This window comes from Rhipicephalus microplus, unplaced genomic scaffold (assembly GCF_043290135.1).
Source record: "Rhipicephalus microplus isolate Deutch F79 unplaced genomic scaffold, USDA_Rmic scaffold_23, whole genome shotgun sequence".
NCBI classification, from domain to species: domain Eukaryota; kingdom Metazoa; phylum Arthropoda; class Arachnida; order Ixodida; family Ixodidae; genus Rhipicephalus; species Rhipicephalus microplus.
In genome coordinates this window covers 1,741,567-1,753,645 of record NW_027464596.1, presented here as the reverse complement: position 1 = coordinate 1,753,645, position 12,079 = coordinate 1,741,567, and the positions used below count along the sequence as shown (strand labels likewise).

At 49.0% G+C, this 12,079-nt stretch overlaps 1 protein-coding gene across 1 annotated transcript in view; it reads left to right on the top strand.

Annotated features, from left to right (window-relative positions):
• The window catches only part of LOC142786400 (decapping and exoribonuclease protein-like), a 63,424-nt gene extending 51,601 nt beyond the window's left edge, over nt 1–11,823 (top strand). Inside the window, exon 4 of the mRNA XM_075884085.1 lies at nt 11,332–11,823. The gene's annotated coding sequence lies outside the window, so the exon portion shown is untranslated. The remainder of the gene's footprint in view (nt 1–11,331) is intronic.
• Nucleotides 11,824–12,079: the final 256 nt, after the last annotated feature.

The window sequence follows — 12,079 nt, the reverse complement described above, 5'->3', positions numbered from 1 at the left end:
GTGTATTCTGCGTCCATGTACGATGCCATTTTCTCGTTTAAATCAGTAAACTAAATGGCGCCGACTAGTTTTTTGGTACTGTAAAAGCTCGTTAATTCGAATACCACGGGAACGCTGAGCAATTTCGAATTAAACAAAATTCGAAATAACGAAAGTGAGAAAAAATGGGTGGATTTGGGGAGGGGGGGCACGAAAAATATTTATTGGCCAAAAAAGTCGGGGATGACCATCTGCTTCTTTTCTCTGAATGCCACAGCAGTGGCTCCCTGTTCCAGCGCGCGTACGCGTCGTAGGGAATCCTCTTCACCCTCTTCAGAGCTGAAGAAGAGACGCGCCACATTAAGTGCCTCCATCACCGCAGAAGCTGACGGGCGTACAGGCACTTCGCCATTTTCGTCTTCCTCACCTTCTGGCTTTTCAGCATCAGGCTGCGCTCTGGCTACTTGAGCGATAATGTCCTCATCAGTCAGGGCACCACACACCGATGCACCGGTGTCAACTTCAACATAATTGGCAAAACGTACGCCCCGAAGAGTGTCACGCAACGCCGCTAGCATGAGCTCCTCAGCCCCATCCACGTCGACGTCACAACTATCCTGCGCACTTCCAGCTGCAAATCCACTGTGGCTGAAACAGTTTGCGATTGTGGTCGCGGTCACCTGTTCCCATGCGCACACCAACATGTGCATGGCAGTGAGCAGCGTAATGCCGAAGTCCTTCCTGTCGCCCGCGCACAAAATCATTCTCTCCAGCACGTGACGCCTATAAAAGCACTTAATGTTCCTTATCACACCCTGGTCCATTGGCTGTAGGGCCGCAGTCGTATTTGCCGGAAGGAACACCAACTTAGTTGCTCTCAGCTCAACGTTGTCTTTGTGCGCCGAACAGTTGTGGACGACAAGAAGAACGCGTCTGCCGCCTAGTTCCATTCGCCTGTCGAATTTCAGTAGCCACTTCCGGTCTAGGTCACCTATCATCCAGGCTTTCTTGTTTGCGGCGTACTCCGTCGGCAGTGAGCGAATGTTTTTGAAGCACCGTCGCTTGAGTGCTTTGCCAATCACAAAACGGGGGACCTTTTTCGTACCGGTCATATTTGCGGCAACCAGAACAGTGACACGCTCTTTTCTGCGCTTGCCGCCGGCACAGCTGTCTCCCTTGTAGGTTATCGCCTTGTCTGGCTGCAACTTGAAAAATAACGCTGTCTCGTCAGCGTTAAACACATCCTGTGGTGAGTAGCTCTCCAAGTACTGCTGCAGGGTATCGCTTCTCCAAGTAGCGCATGTTTCGGCGTCCACTTCCTTTGCCTCGCCGGATAACGTGCGGAATACGAGATTGTGCCGCTCCCTGAAACGATGAAACCATCCCTCGGAGGCGACAAAGTCTTCAATGTCCAAGCGCAGGGCGAAATCGGCTGCCTTGGCCACGATGATAGGGCCACTCAATGCGATACTCTGGGCTCTCATTTCTTTAAACCAGATAATCAAAGCTGGCTCCAGTTCCGGGAACTTCGCTGTCCATAGCCTTTTTCGACTGGCGCCAAAATTCTCGGCTTCATAGGCGTTTTCAATGGCCGTCTTGTTGCGTATGTAGGTTGACAACGTGCTCGGAGGTATGCCGTGCTTTCTCGCAATTTCGTATTTGCTCGAGTTCTCTTGGTCAACCTTTCGCAAAATCTCCACCTTCTCCTTGACAGTCTTCACGCAGTAGTTTCCCCGCGGCATCTTGCAACTTCGATGCGGAATAAGACGGCTTGACGGCGTGAACGAACAACGTGCTCGAGGAACAAAGTGACGCTGCCGGGAGCGGCCTAAGACTGCTAGGACTACTCCGCCGACTCCTCAGCATCCCGTGGGTCCCGCGTACAAGTGGCGCCAGGCGCTGAGATAGCGGGAGGGCTACGAAAAAAAAATTGCTCCATAGATTTTGGAGGCCATACTTTGCTCGCCCTTCGCTCGGAGTGCAGTATATGCACACTGACAACCCTCATCAGTCATTGTCAGGCAGTGATTCTATGACTATTGTCTGTACGTTCATCTGTCCGTCCAGTCGGTGATATCAACGTAGACTATATGGACTTTAGGACCCTGCTTCGCTTCATCATCAGTTCTCACTTCGTGCGGATGCAGTGATTCTCAAAGGGATATAACTGTGGTATTAAACAAGAATGCTGCGCGCGTCCCGTCTTACACCTGTGTTCGTCCGCGTCCGGGTAAAAAGTGCACTAATAAGCATTTAAAAAGTGAATGTAAACCACCTAGCTAAGCTTAGTGTCTCACTTCAGGTGATCTTAGGGTTCCACAAGCGGTCAGATTGAAGGTAGCCTTTTCGTGTTAGCCCCAATAGTAATTAATTTATTTGTGTAGACAAGCAAATTTTCAATGCATTTGGTTTCACTGGCTAAGCCATCGTGCACCGCATCTACAGGTTGGGCGCCAGCGGGTAATGAGAGAGCCACGTGGTAGCAGCAGTAACAAATCATCGTGTTTAGTGGGCACTGTGACACTTGCAAGATTTGGGAAACCGTGGTGACCGAATGCGTGGAGTGCTGATAATTCCATACTCGTGAGCCGTGTTTTAGTTCAAACTACACCTATGGGCACCTCGGTGCTTTATTTGTGGATTATGGTGTGAGTCGGTGATCACATGGCACTGTTTTTATACTTGGTGATTTTCCACTTTTCTGTGCTGGTTTCGTATCCCAAACAAGAAAACAGCCCTTTGATACTCGTTAAAAGCTTTGCTTCGGGCCGGCTGAAGGTATTTAGGCTGTGAAGAAGAAAGAGCGTCGTTGGCAAGCAACATCGCCACCGCTTGGGTACTGGGTGCTGGGCTTCGCTCGCTCGGCTCGTGCTGATCATCGCCGGCATCTGCTTGACCGTTGCTCTTGCACAATCGTGTTTCTTCGTAGGACCACCGTCGCAACAGTCATCAATAAACCCTTTTTCAATTGGTGGAAGGTGCTGACATTCCCCGTCGCCTGAACCTGGGTGCTGCCATTCACCATCGCCTGAACCTGGAGCTGCGCAACCGAACGCTACCTCCCATCATGGCTACCAACAACGCACAACCTGGCTCTTCCACTCCATCTCCCAGCAACCCCGGCGTTCTTCGTTTGCGAGAGCCCAAGGTCTTTAGCGGAGCTGATGAGACCGACGTGGAAGACTGGTTCGCTACCTATGAACTGGTGAGCGCAAACAACAAGTGGGATGACGCGGACAAATTGACTTACGTCATCTTTTACCTCACTGACGTGGCCGAAATGTGGTATAACAACCACAAAAACGACATCACGACGTGGTCCATCTTTAAAACCTTGTTTGCTGACGTTTTTGGCCGACCCGCAGTCCGCAAGTCCAGAGCCGAACAACGCTTGCGGACTCGCGCACAAAAGCCAACGGAATCTTTCACCAGCTACATCGAAGACATTATTGGTCTTTGCAACCGTGTGAACACCACCATGCCCGAGTCGGAGAAGATTCAACACATCCTCAAAGGGATAAATGACGGTGCATATCAGCTGCTCCTGGCCCGTAATCCTGCCACCGTTGCGGAACTTGTCACTTTTTATCAAAGTTTCGACGAGTTGAGCAAGCAGCGCGCCCTGACTCGGCCATTTTCCTCACACGCCGACTCGCTTTCCAGTCTCACTTCTGTTCCCGACCACTCACCAACCCTGCAAGAGATTAAAGACTTTGTGCGTGAAGAAGTAGCTCCGCAACTGTCGTTGATTCCCTTCACGCAGCAGCCGCCGTCCTCTCGTCTGCCCTCACCACTCCGCGACGTTATTGCCGAAGAGGTAGCTCAGGCTGTTCCCGTCGCTGCCCACCAGCAGCCTGTGGCCATGCCTGTTGCCCATGCGCCGGCTACGCAGCCCGTGGCCGCGCCTCTTACGTATGCCCAGGTGGTACGTAGCCGACCCCGCCAGCAGCATTGGCCACCCATGTCTTCAGTCGCTCCCCACTCCGCCCCATTTTCGACACCTTGGGCCGCACCACGAGTCAGCAATTCCTGGCGCACTCCTGACAATTGACCGATCTGCTACGCCTGCGGTACTCCAGGACACGTGGCACGATATTGTCGCCGTCGCTTCCAACCACTCCACGACGCTACTCGGCCGTTACCGTATGACCCACAGACCATGCACATACCGGCTCCCTATCCCTCACCGCAGTATGGATGCACTAACTTTCCTGAGTCTCGGTCACACCAGCCTCAAACTCACTCTCCCCGTTCCCCATCTCCTCGCAGGCGATCACTGTCCCCAATGCGTCTTAGACCCGCTTCCTCCAACCGGGAAAACTGAACGCCGCAGTTCCAGAGGCAAGAACTGCGCCGTCGTCGAAATGCTCAAGTCCTCGCACTTCACCAGCTAACGTCGTCGCTATATCTGTCGATGGTGTTTCTACCTTTGCCCTCGTCGACACAGGTGCTGCCGTTTCTGTTATAGCCGCCCAGCTCTGCCGCTCCCTACGCAAAGTGACCACGCCGCTCTCTGGACTATCGCTTCGTACAGCTAGCGCACAACAAGTTCGACCTCTTGGCACCTGTACGGCCCACATATTCATCCAAGGCTCTATGTACGTTGTCGAGTTCATCGTCCTTCCGGTGTGCTCGCATGACGTTATCCTCGGGTGGGACTTTCTGTCAAATCATCATGCCATCATCGACTGCGCACGCGCTGAAGTTCAATTTTCGCACCTGTGTGACGAACCTTTGCACGAAACCCTTGAGCGGTCGCCAAAACTTGTCGTGCGTGAGGACACTGAAATTCCGCCAGCCTCTCTTGCCGTTGTCCCGGTTTGCTGCGATGACTATAACGATGCTACAGTAATGTTTACACCTTCCGACATTTTCATGAGCCGCAGAGCCGTTTCCTTGCCTTTCGCTACACTCGACGTCACTGCGGGCCGAAGAAATATTTTCGTCCACAACCCCCTTTCTGCACCGCTTACGCTACTTGCCGGCGAATGTCTCAATCGAGTGGAGTACCTCGATTCCTCTTTATTCCTTAACATGCCAGACGAATCGTGCAGTAGCGCCTCGACCGAACTTCATGCCCTTTCCCCACTGGAGTGCTCATCGAGTGACACCTTCTCGAGTTCCATCGCCGACACCTTAAGTGCCCATGAACGCGCCGAGCTTCTTAATCTGCTCCAGCACTTCGCAAATTCATTCAACGTTTCTCAGCCGCAATTGGGTCGGACTTCCGCAGTGCACCACTACATTGACACCGGTTCGCACCAGCCATTGCGTCAAAGACCGTACCGTGTCTCTGCTGCAGAACGCCACGTCATCAACGACCAGGTCGAAGAGATGCTACGCCGTCGCGTTATTCGACCATCGCACAGTCCTTGGGCATCTCCTGTCGTTCTAGTTCGAAAAAAAGATGGATCGATTCGATTTTGCGTTGACTACCGGCGATTAAACAAGGTGACGCGGAAAAACGTCTATCCATTACCGCGCATAGACGACGCCCTTGACAGCCTACAAGGAGCCGAATTCTTCTCCTCCTTAGACTTACGATCTGGATACTGGCAGGTTTCTATGGCAGAAGCTGATCGCCAGAAAACTGCGTTCATCACACCAGATGGCCTGTACGAATTTAACGTAATGCCATTTGGTCTTTGTAATGCTCCTGCCACGTTTGAACGGCTCATGGACAACACACTGCGTGGACTGAAGTGGTCTGTGTGTCTATGCTACCTCGACGACATTGTCGTTTTCTCTCCCGATTTTCCTACGCATCTGCTTCGGCTCCAACTGGTTCTGACGTGTTTAACCAACGCTGGGCTCCAACTGAACCTTAAAAAGTGCCGCTTCGCCGCGCGAGAGCTGTCCATCTTAGGGCACATCGTCTCCAAGCATGGTGTTCGACCCGACCCTGCAAAACTGCGAGCAGTCGCTGAGTTCCCGAAACCTACTACACTGAAAGAATTGCGCAGTTTTGTCGGACTATGTTCGTACTTCCGGCGCTTCGTGCGAAATTTTGCATCGATCATGTCACCACTGACCAACCTCCTACGCGGTGATGCAGACCTTTCATCCTGGTCTTCTGACTGCGACGTCGCGTTTGCCACGCTCTGTAGTCTGCTAACATCTCCTCCAATTCTACGGCATTTCGACCCAACAGCTGCAACGGAAGTTCACACAGACGCTAGTGGGGTTGGTCTAGGCGCCGTCCTCGCCCAACGCAAGCCGGGCTACTCCGAATACGTCGTCGCTTATGCGAGTTGCACACTTACTAAAGCTGAGGCCAATTACAGCGTCACTGAAAAAGAGTGCTTGGCGCTAGTGTGGGCGCTTCGCAAGTTCCGCCCTTATTTGTATGGTCGCCCATTCGACCTGGTAACGGACCACCATGCACTTTGTTGGCTCGCCACATTGAAAGACCCTTCTGGCCGCCCAGCTCGGTGGGCACTGCAAATCCAGGAGTACGACATTCGTATCATCTATCGCAGCGGACGCAAGCATTCTGACGCCGACGCCTTGTCGCGTTCGCCTTTACCTCCCGACTCGGCCTGCGGAACCACTGGTATCTCCATCGCATCTCTCGACCTCGACTCCTTTACCAGTGAACAACACAAGGACCCGTGGATCGCTTCTTTTTTTAACTGTCTTTCTGGATCGTCAACCACTGCGGTACCACGATCTCTCCGACGTCAAGCTGCTCATTTCGCCATTCGTGATCGGCTACTACACTGACGCAACTACGCCCCCGAAGGTCGTAAGTGGCTCTTGGTTGTCCCGCGCAGCTTGCGATCACAAATCTGCGCCTCCTTTCACGACGATCCCCAATGTGGTCATGCCGGAGTTTTCAAACTTACGAACGCATTCGCCATCGCTTCTACTGGCGCGGAATGTATAATTTCGTTCGAAAATTTGTTATGGGCTGTCCTGACTGTCAACGTCGCAAATCACCGCCTTTCCACTCGTCCGGTGCGCTTCAACCGCTTCCGTGCCCTGCCAAACCTTTTGATCGGATCGGAATCGATCTCTATGGCCATCTACCGACAACATCAGATGAAAATCGGTGGATTATAGTCGCTGTGGACCATTTAACACGCTACGCTGAGACCGCCGCCCTTCCAAGTGCCACTGCGCGGGACGTAGCATCCTTCATCTTTCATCGCTTCATATTACGACATGGTGCGCCTCGAGAACTACTAAGCGATCGAGGTCGAGCTTTCCTATCAGAAGTCGTCACGTCTCTGCTTTCTGAATGCCATGTTGTTCATCCCAAGACCACGGCATACCACCCGCAGACTAACGGGCTCACGGAAAGATTTAACCGCACCCTTGGCGATATGCTCGCCATGTATGTGACATCCGATCATACTAACTAGGATCGCATTCTTCCATTCATTACGTTCGCATATAACACCGCGGCACAGTCTACCACTGGATTTTCACCTTTCTTTCTTCTTTATGGACGCGAACCATCCCACACCATCGATACTCTCCTTCCATACCATCCTGACGCATCCGAATGCCCATCTGTGTCCGAAGCTGCACGAAACGCGGAAGAGTGCCGTGAACTCGCACGCACCTTTACGTCTCGAGAAGAACAGCGCCAGAAAGAAAACAACGTCGACTCTTCACAAAGCCCCAGCTATTCCCCGGGATCACTTGTATGGCTGGCTGTTCCTTACCAAACCCCCGGCATTTCCTCAAAACTCGTTCCAAAGTACAAGGGCCCATACCGCGTTTTGGAGCAAACCTCGCCGGTGAATTTTCTCATCGAGCCACTTTCCCCATCTGACGACATGCGCCGGCGTGGACGTGACATCATCCACGTCGCCCGCCTTAAGCCATATTATAGCCCTCTGCCTCCAGACTCTTAGGTCGCCAGGATGGCTCTTTTTCGGCGGGGGCAAATTGTGAAGAAGAAAGAGCGTCGTTGGCAAGCAACATCGCCACCGCTTGGGTACTGGGTGCTGGGCTTCGCTCGCTCGGCTCGTGCTGATCATCGCCGGCATCTGCTTGACCGTTGCTCTTGCACGATCGTGTTTCTTCGTAGGACCACCGTCGCAACAGTCGTCAATAAACCCTTTTTCAATATATATAAATTATAAATTATAAATTTACGACCGATGTACTGGTCAATGGTCGTTTCGCTGTGCTACTGGCATGTCTCATTTTTTTGTTTCGCAAAAAAAAAAAAAGTATCGTATATCCAGCGCTTCCTTTACGTCAATCCATCACTCGCACTTCGTGGCGTCTGAAGCATGCTGATTATACGGTTGGCATCCACATCAATACAGCGCTCGTCTGCTGACCCGAAGGTCGCGGGTTCGATCTCGGGTGTGGCAGTCACATTTAGACGGAGACGAAATGATAGGGATGTACTGTGCGACGTCGGTGCACGTTCAAGAACACAAGGTGTTTGACATCTCCCGTACCCTCCTCTACAGCATCTCCCATAATCATATCGTGGTTTTGGGGTATGATACTCCCCAATAATATTATTTAAGGTCGGGGGGCATCTTATTTGACTCAAATGGAAATCACTATTTTATACAATATCGGGAGTTCTAGATCAACGGAAGTGGACTGCGATATCATGAAAGAAAAAAAAAACAGGCTGAAACGGGCACTGCAATTGCGGTTGTGCGTGCCGAAAGGCGTTGATGCCCCCCGCCTTCTCTTTGCTTTGGATTGTCTTCATGCTCAAAAAACTTTAGGGGCTCCGCGGCACTCTGGTAAAAAAACCGATGGGGTTCCCCAAATCGGAACATTTGAAAACACCTGGTTTAAGGTATTGTTTGCAATTTTTATGTCGAGCGTAGTATGGCTTTCATCGTTGCCCCCGAACCCTTGCCCCCGAGCCCAGATTCAAACCTGCAGGTAGCGGGTGCGAATCCAAGCTGCGGCAGCTGCATTTTCGATGGAGGCGAAAATGCTGCAGGCCTGTGGGCTTAAATTTGTGTGCACGTTGAAGCACACCAGGCAGCCAAATTTCCGGAGCCCTCCACTATGGCGTCTCTCTTAATCAAGAGGTTTTGGAACGTTAAACCTCACATATCAATCACTGGTTCCATTGTTTTATTAATGTTTATATGAACATTCACGTTGCATACGAGCAGTCAAATCAACTTGAAATACTCCGCACTGTACCACGCTTCCCTAGTCTAAAATACTCTGCCACTTTATAATGATTAAGCTGGCCTGTCAGAACTGTGCACGATTGTTACATAATGCTGAAGACAAGTAAGCTACGGGTGCTCGGATTTTCCAACATACTAAGATAGTTAACCCCAAAAGAAGAAGAAACATTTCCTTACACAATCACTATGAGTATGCAAATCAAGGCTCCTTGTCAAAGCCTTCACCCCAGAAAGATTGTCAATTTAACTACTATCCCTAATAATGAGCACACATTTTTCTGCTCATATCTCGGCGACACAGCAATTAAATTCCGAAATCGCAGTGTTTTTCTAGGCACATATAAATATAAATGCCCACACAAAGTAGTGTAGGAACAGACAACTTACCACTAAGACATATGACGTTGCCTAACCTTACATGAGTTTTCTTTTCACATACGCTATAGCGAAATAAGAACCATACAATAAAAGGACACGATCAGTATGTTCAGTAGGTAATCAAAATAAGAAAAGCTAGAAAAGTAACATGATAATTGCATTGTAGCCTTATTATATTGGGCTAATAAAAAAAATATCAATTTTTATTTGCTTCCTTCAAGGCTTACCGTAGATGCTTAGCGGCTGTGTGCCCTTCAAGCTATTACCTTCTGCAAATTTCTGCCTTTTTTTTCATTTCTATATATCAAACAGCTTCGAATTACTGGGTCATGTGATGCAGTCATGTTATGTGAGTCATTTGATGTGGAAATATGTCTCTGCCACTAAAAGGCTTTCAGGGAGGAAACCTTTCTTATTTCTGACAGAGATTTGACGAGCTTTTGCCTTTTAGATATTATACTCAGTGCTTATTTTCTAGCTAAATTATCTGATACATCTTGTAGCTTTAAAATACCTTTCAATATTATCTCGCCAAGCATTTCGTGCAACTTGTGTGCCCCGTTGTTATTGCTACAATGCGTCACCTGATCGGGTGTATTTCAACTTCGAGTAAAAGACGTAAAAGTCACCATCTCAGGCTGACCCTCTAAATATGGTTCTGTGTGGCTTTGTTACATGACCGTCACCACCTTTAATTTTTTTATTGAAATAAAAAACAAAGGAGCTCCTGTCACCGCTACATGGTGATGATTAGCCGTTTCCACTTGATTGTTACAAACAAAGAATTAAAAAACAAAATACAGTCAAATCTTGATAATTTGAACTCGAAGGGACCCGAAAATTAGTTCGAATTAAAAATGTTCGAATTATTGAAAGCCAAATAAACGAAGGGCTCTCTATGCAGTCGCACATGTGCATTGAGCTAACACACAAGGGGGAAATTTAAGACTTACATTTATTCACAAATCACAGGACATCCGTTATTTTTGAAGCAATCGGTAATGCACGTCTGCATAAGTTTGTCTCGCAGTGAGTCAACCTATTTCGCACGCAGCTTGCAAAGCATTTCTACTTTGACTTCAGCATTCACCTGGCAAGAAAAGCTGTGCGCGGAAATGTCGAGCGCCGACACTTTCTAAAGACAACCATAACAATGACCGCTCTCTTTGCGCACATCGTTAAAAGAAGAAGAGTTACATGGCAGGAAAAGAAAAGAGAGAAGCGTGGCACTGGCGCGGGAGAGACCCCCCCTCCCCCTCAAGGCACGGAGCTGTGCTCCCGCAAAGGGCTAAGGCTGCAGAAGATAGCCTTTTTCCTTTCCTTCAACCACACATTCATTCGCCAAGCGACGGCTTTCTTTTTTTCCCCTCTCTCTTGGCGCACGACGTTGAAAAGAGCAGGGTCTTTACGTGACAGGGACAGAAAAGGGAGAAGTGTGACATGAGCGCATCGCAGATCAGCATTTGAGAGAGAGCAAACATTCCACCGCAGCCTTTTCTTTCCTTTTATTTACTTCGCAGGCAGCGTTAAGGTGTCGCAGGTGCCACAGTGGGATTGGGCAGGTTGCTGAGAGCATTTTGGGAGCGCGGTATGTTCGAATTAATCGTCAGAAGTGCTTGGACGTACGAATTACCGTGCGTTTCCACCCATTGGAATACACATTGCTTATACGAGACCTCATCGTGAGTTCGAATTGACCGGGAGTTGGAATTAAGCGTGTTCGAAATAATTACATTCGACTGTAGCACATTACATATATACAGTCCTATATCTGTGAGTCCAAAAGTTTTCATTTGGGCAGGAAAAACACATAGCCTCCAAGCTGACTTTCATCTTTTTTGATTTGCAGGACTGTGTATCTTTTCAAGTATGAGCCGTCATCCTACCAGATAACGTGCAAGCGTCTGGCGGATCTCGGAAAGCTGTACAGCTTGCCTGACTGGTTCCTGAAAAGCATTGAGGGCAGTTGAAGTTCCTGCACGAGCCTCAGTTGCTTTCTATGTAGCGTGCAGAAAGCTGACTGACAAAATAGGGAAGAGCTCCTCTGTGATATTTTAAGTGTGGATATGGCTGCTCCAGAATTATTGCTTGGAGAATTTCAGATAATTTGGTTTACAAATTGTATTTGTTCTTAAATGCTTGCTAATTTTCTCTATATTTTCTTTTGTGACAATCATCCCAAAAACAGGTGACATTATCACATGTTCCTCGGACAAAGGAAGTTATAAAATTAACTACTAAATCATTCACAAGTGCTTTACTACATCGTTCAATTACTTTGCAGTAGTATTATCGTTCTTTATATTTTACGTTCATGATAAAATAAACTATTTTTTCTGCATATATCGTGTTTTTGTTCGGTAAACCCAACAATGTCTAACTTTGATGCTCGCACAAGACATAAAGAAAGTGCACTAGGCTCTTGGAATGACAAGCTGACCTACTTCTTAGGTATTGATGCTAAAAAGGCAGGGCGTGCGAACAAGGACTCAAGAAAGGAGACACCACAAATGCCATTTGTGGTGTCTTTTCTTTTTTGGCAATGTTTGCACGCCCAGTGTCTTTAACTAAGCTCTTGCTTAAAAGGCACTTTGAGC